Genomic DNA, 7,457 nt, shown 5'->3' with positions numbered 1-7,457 from the left:
TTAAATATTTAATTTAAGCATGTAGGCGTAGGCCCATCGGTATTACTTTAACTTGACTACTCGTATGAATGTTTGAGCGAGTGGTAGTTAGCCGTTAATTTATTATTCCGTTTATTAACAGCTTTATAAACTGCTTAAAACTTAAGTTGAGTCGAGTGCTGTAGTGAGGTACACAATATACTTAAAACAATTAGTTCATAAATAAATCTTTTACAGTAAGTTACGTTATGATGATATAGAAAAAGATGATGTTGCTAGGTAGATAAATATTTTTTCACTTTTGCACAAAATTGTGTTTTGTCTTATAAGCTATTAGCCGGGTCCAGATAGAGTGAGCATACGCGCGAGGCAATTTCCTCACGCACAAAACGGTCAATGTAGATGTGCCTTGACCGAGGCGGCGCGCTGCGCTAGGGCGAAGAACACGCACGCGTCGCCTTGGCCGAGGCACGTCTACACTGACCGTTTTATGCGTGAGGAATTTGTCTTGCGCGTACGCTCGCTCTGTGTGTGGGCCCGCCTATTAAGATATGAATTCGAATACGGGATAGTTTTGGTAATTGAATCCGCTGGGTAGACTGATCAAATAAAATCCGCAGTTAGAAACCGCGTGTCTGACTGCACCAGACAGTCTACCAACAGGGAGAGATGGTGGGAGATCGTGCGAAGAGCTGTGTCCGCCTGTACTACCGATGCGGGCGCCTCAACGTGACCACGACCGCTGTGCCAAGAGCGAAACGACAGAGAAGAAGAAGGGTAGTTGTGGTAAGCAACACTGAACCACTGAAGATGATGATAAGAGCTGAGTAACCAGTGTCATAACAGGTTATGGACCAGTTAATAAACATATTTTTATATCAATTGTTACAGACAATCTACTATGCCGAGGGTGCATGGAGATAGAAAAGACGGCCTCTCACGTGATGCTGGAATTCAGCGGAGTGGCCTCATATAGGGCAAAACATTTTTTTTTTATACCACGTCGGTGGCAAACAAGCATACGGCCCGCCTGATGGTAAGCAGTCTCCGTAGCCTAAGTACGCCTGCAACTCCAGAGGACGTTGCCGTTGCCGACCCTAAACCCGCCCCCCCTCGTTGAGCTCTGGCAACCTTACTCACCCCAGGAACACTACACTATGAGTAGGGGCTAGTGTTATTTGGCTGCTGTTTTCTGTAAGGTGGAGGTACTTCCCCAGTTGGGCTCTGCTCTAGATCTGGAATGACATCCGCTGTGCTGTGCCCTACCACACAAAGCGAGAGGATCCCCGAGATACGCAAAATAGGCGCCAGTTCAGTTGCAGAAACTTGCCCGTGCTACAATACTGTGCTATAACACAGAACACGATGACGTACAAAATCTTATGAACATAACTGTTATTAGTGTTATTACATTCTCTGTGTGCTAACATGAACAATGTTTACTTTCTTAACTAAAAGAAAATTGAAGCCAAAAGATCACTTTTTCACTTCACTGAAAATTCTCTCGAATTTCAACGTAATTCAAAAAACCTCATTTAAGATGTATTGTCACCTGAAAGCTGCAGCAAGCGAGATTACATTGGTGAATACATTGTGCCCTAGCCTTAATTTATGATATAATAGAATACATTGTTAAGTAAATGAGCTGCAGTAAAACACAATAAGTCTTTGAGGCTCTTATTTTCTTAAATTTAATGACTAATTTTCTTTAACTTCTGGGATTTTTATCATTGTGATACATTTCCGTCAAATATTTTATGCGGCTCAAGTTTTTCAAGTCTAAATCTTGGCGTTTTGCCGGCAACCAGAAAAGATGTTCAGATTTTAAAGTCTCCGCTTTATCAAGTTATACGATCGCTCGCGCTTATTGGTGCGCGCAAGAGTCACACGAACCAAACCGCCGCCATACACTCGACATCTCTCATTTTAACACGACATTCTGATATATCATCATATTTGACGTACTTTCAAGCGTTGTACAATACACATGCGAAAAAGTAATTCGGAACTCGTGGTCGATTTAAAACACTCCCTTGGGTCGTGTTTTAATTCATCGCCACTCTTTGCGAATTTCCTACTTTTCACACTTGTATAGTAATTTACTGTTTCTGAATAATATGTAGGTACCAGACATAGATATAATACTTATGTCACGTAAATGTTTATCCCATCAAAAACAATACTTGTCAAAAAAACCAAGTCTGGCAACTCAGTTGTTCTGCGGTAAAAAGTTGTGAGATCCATGTAATACCAAGTCGGTTATTAATTTATTCAGTCTCTACTTAAGCGACTTTCTGTCTTAATACGTCCAGTCTCTAAGACCACGATCGTGGTCCATAACAATTGAAAATCAATTGTGTCTGGAATCTCCGTACTCGAAGCATTAAGTTGTTACGGTGTAATAATTAACAGCATCTTATAGTGACGCATATTAATATTAAAATTCTTTAATGTTTTATATAAATATATTGAGACTTGGCCATCGCCTGAAAACACGTGTAAATTCAATCGCCTGAAAACACATGTAAATTCAATTATTTAGTGCGATGGCCAAGTCTCAATATATTTATATAAAACATTAAAGAATTTTAATATTGATATGCGTCACTATAAGATGCTGTTAATTATTACGTAACAACTTAATGCTTCGAGTACGGAGATTCCAGACACAATTGATTTTCAATTGTTATGGACCACGATCGTGGTCTTAGAGACTGGACGTATTAAGACAGAAAGTCGCTTAAGTAGAGACTGAATAAATTAATAACCGACTTGGTATTACATGGATGTCACAACTTTTTACCGCAGAACAACTGAGTTGCGAGACTTGTTTTTTTTTGACAAGTATTGTTTTTGATGGGATCTCATTTCTTTTTGTATTTTGTAGACAGTTCTACTTTTTTCCTTTTCGGTACCTTCTACTTATATATCTACGTATATATGTATAAATAAAACATAAAACATCGTTACGAATAAAGCCAATATTGAAAAATTTTACTGAAGACTTGGCTGTATGGGCTTAATTTTCTTTGCGGTCTTTTCTAGATTTTTTAGTTTTTCCTTGATTCATACACCAAACACTACTTATATTCCAAATTTGAAGCTTCTAGGTCTGCTAGAAGTGCCTTAGAATTTTGATGATCGGTGAGTCAGTGAGTGACAAAATTAAGAAATTTGACCCGTTATAATTCTTAAAATACTGGTTCAAATTGAATGAAATTTGAAATATACCGTGTCTTTACAATGCCTGCATGGTTACTGAAAATTTCAGTCTTCTAGTTTTATCCACAACGAAGTTACAGGAGGTCGAAAATGGTCTGAATTGCTTCGAGAAAAGGATGGTACGGCCGTGCTTTTTTGCTCGACTTGGTGGGGGCAGTGCCGTGCCCCCAGATAACAAGTTTCATGTAATTTAAGCATTTTTTGTAATGAGAGCATAACATCGATTGTATGGAAGCGGCTTTTTGGCGGCGGGATCGTGTGACACTTTCCTGAATAAATAAAGAAGTAATAAATAAATAAATATTACAGGACATTATTACGCAATTGACTAAGCTCCACAGTAAGGGTTCATGCACAAATCACGCGAGGTTTTCTCGGCTACTTTTTTGACCCCCCTCCCCCTTGGTGATATTTGATGAGGTTCTTGGCTAACCCCCCCTCCCCCACATAACCTCACGTAAGTAAGTAAATCTTGTTTATACTCGCTATTTTGAAGTTCCAAATGAAGATTTATTTTTAACAAAACCAAAAAAAAAATGTATTAGATATTTTTTCTCAGTTTCGTTCAGACAACGATTTATATAATATATAAATACATAGAAAACTCCCAAGACTCAAGAACAAATATCCGCGCTCATCACACAAATAAACGCCCTTACCGGGATTTGAACCCAGAACCATCGGCTTCATAGGCAGGGTCACTACCCACTAGGCCAGAACGGTCGTCATATGAATTCTGCTCTAGTACCAGGTGCCATGACTATGTATTATTGCTACTACGAAAACATTTTTTCAACATCAGACCAATCAGTGCCCTAATCCCATATTAAATTCAAATATCACCGATAATCATCTTCATGTTTTGTCCCCGCCATATTTTTTTTTACCAATAACGTCAAAGATCTGACAGCCGCGGCGTAATCATTTGTCGATGACTGGCCATTTTTAAATTATTTGACCTTATAAAGGATACTGTGTTGTCGTCTCATCGAACGTCTGTAAGAGCGACTAGGATAGCATGAATGACTGGACTTTTCATGGTAGTGAACAAGTTTGGAAGTAATGGTACGGTTTTGATCGCAGTACAGACATATAACGCGATTAGAGGTTGCATGTACCATTATCGACAGCGATAAATTAAGATTTTTTAAGGTGCAGAGTTTTCAAAAGTTGTAGCGCTTTTCTAGATCACAATACGGATGCTAAAATTTTTAAGCAACTCGAATATTGAGTTTTTGACTTTCCATCTTGATTACACTAACACTCAGTGAAAGGGAGAGAAGAACACGATTATACTGGGCCTTAAGAGTACTGTTAGTAGGTACCGAAATCTGTAGGTATTAAAACCAAGTAATCATACACAATCATGAGTTATTTGATTCACTGGTTCAGCAAAAGCCTTGTGAACATAAGTGCATTGAGGGAACATGAATGATTCAGGTACACGATTAAAAAAAATACTTTTCTTGAGAAAAAAAGACGCGAATTGCTTTCTGTGAACGAATGTTACACCTAAAAATCTACGATGCTAAATCATATTGTTGAAATCGTTTGACAGATTGGAACATAAAGTGATGGAAAGGGGATAATGTAATAGTATATTTCAATTCATTGAATTATATTTGCAATAGTAATGCATAGTCAAAAATTTATTTATTAAAACATACAGTACAGGCAAGTCAACAATGTTTTTTTGTATACCACGGAAGCAAACAAGCTTACGGGCCGCCTAATGGTAAGCCGTCACCGTAGTCTATGAACGCCTGTATTTATTAACATTTTCGTGGTCTACTTGTACATATGTCTATGATCGCCCGTACCTATAATATCCTTCAACGACCCCTAAATATATTTTTCTTTTTTACTCATTGTTATCTCTATTTATTCTATCGATGTCAGGGAATAATAGGCTTAATTGACTCTGGCTGGATATAGATAGTCTTTGTTGCGGCGCCTTTTGTGATATTCGAAATTTGAAAATATTTATAGAACGTTCGAGTGACGGGTATTTATTAACGGTTTTTGAGGCTTTAGCGATTTCGGGGAAATTGATTTTCGGATTTGAGGAAGTAATTTAAAGAGAATCCTGTGTTCTTATTATTATAATATAATAATCAATTTGGGTTCCTCAGTTTGTCTTTTTCTATACCGTTATCTATCGCGGTAATTGAAGATATTAAATAATTCATAGGAAATTCGTACCCAGGAAATGCCGCCAGCATCCTTGGTACAATACCTCAAGGGCTTATTTTTAGATTTAAGCTAGTTATAGTAATCCTCTCTATATATCCATTACGTATATTGTTATTGTAAATATAATGTATTTATAGTAAAATAAGTCATAAAATTGAAAAGAAAAATTCATAGGTTTGAACTCGAGACCTCTGGATTGAAAGACGCACGCTTTTCCACGTCCACGTAACCAAAAGGGTCCTAAAATGTCACTAGGAACGGATTGAAACTAAAATTATCAAATTCTCTCGCCTCAAAATTTTCTTTTAAATAACGATTTACTACTTGTTATATCCGTAATCACGCGTATCGTAAAAAATAACTGCTTATGTGCGCAACTTCTGTTTTTGTGTAGCTCGATCCTTGCAAGTTGTCTAAGGTTGGTGCCATACAATAAATAATACTATGAAGAGCTTTCACTCGATACACGTCTCAACAGTACATCTGTCGTCAAGCTCACCATACTTATTAACCTATCGAATGAGCTAATGCTTTTACGGACACTGGAAAGCGATATGTAAATGTACTACATACCTATACGAGGCCTGGATGTTAGTGAGATGACGATATGAGTTGTGCTGGTGTCCGACTTCATTACCTACATATAACATGAATATCACATGATTATCCACCTGGTTTCTTGAGCTTAATAGTCGCCTCCAAACCTACGCTTATAGCGACCCCATTCCTCACACAAAGTTTACCTTAAGTTCATATTAGCCTCATTGGATCACTGTTCACTCTGAGTACTGATAACGTTGGTCAAAATATACCAGAAACACATCATTATTCTAATAACACCATAAGAACGTTCTTGACTTGATCTAAATAGTACAGATGTGCATGATTTGTTCGTGATGCAAAAACAGTGCGTTCGTGTGCTAGTCGGAATCCGAAATTGGGATAGCTGCAAACCTTATTTCATTAAACACGGCATACTTACTCTTCCATGCATTTACATCTTAGAGTTATGCATATATGTAAGAAAAAACTTACATTTGTTCAAAGAACTACAGAATAAAAGACAAAAATATAAACTCGAATTACCCGCGCCAAAATTAGAAATATACCGCAAAAGCCCTCATTATGCAGCAATAAAATATTATAATCACCTCCCCAATTATTTAAAAGCAGAGGAAAGGGTCACTACGTATGCCAAGAAGTTGAAATCGTTCCTTGCTGAAAAAGCATATTATTCAGTAACCGATTTTCTAACTGATAGTTTTATTAAGTAAGATAGTTTTGATCTCCTAAAATTGTAAAGCTAGTATGTATTTTTTTTAATGCTTTATTTAAGCAAATGTTTGCCATACCCTATTAGGGTCCATGAGATACTATTATTTTGTAACAACTTACTTTTTTACCATGGTGCAATAAACGATTATGATTATGATTATGATTATGATTAAAAGCAAATATCACTGCCGCGTAGATTTGTTCGCACACAACCTCCTTTTTCCTACTGTCGTTCTCATCTACCCTCTCAACTTCCGTCAAAAAATCTCAATAACCTAGAAGCGGTTACTTAACTTAAACGTGACTACTAGCGCCATCTACTCCATGACGTTGGCAAATATTAGCTGGTTCGCAATACGTTCGCGACAACATCCATGGGACACACCCCATACAAAAGTGCCCATTGTTCTTTATGATGATTTCGCCAATGTCAAAATTGTGCTCGTAGACCATGACGTTGTTCATTACCTAGTTGCTTTATGTAAAATGACAGCTGGACTTTATAAACAGCCACGTTGGATTGCCGGGTAACTAAACACTGGACGCGTTTCCAAAACTAAATTCAGAAGCTGCATACGCTATTTCACTATATAAATAAATAATAAATAAATAAATATTATAAGACATTATTACACAAATTGACTAAGCCCCACAGTAAGCTCAATAAGGCTTGTGTTGTAGGTACCTAGACAACGATATATATAATATATTATAATTATAAATACTTAAATACATATACACACCCATGATTCAGAAACAAATATCCGTGTTCATCACACAAATATTAT

Source organism: Cydia pomonella, chromosome 5 (assembly GCF_033807575.1).
Source record: "Cydia pomonella isolate Wapato2018A chromosome 5, ilCydPomo1, whole genome shotgun sequence".
NCBI classification, from domain to species: Eukaryota; Metazoa; Arthropoda; class Insecta; order Lepidoptera; family Tortricidae; genus Cydia; species Cydia pomonella.
Note: the sequence above shows the minus strand (reverse complement) of the source record.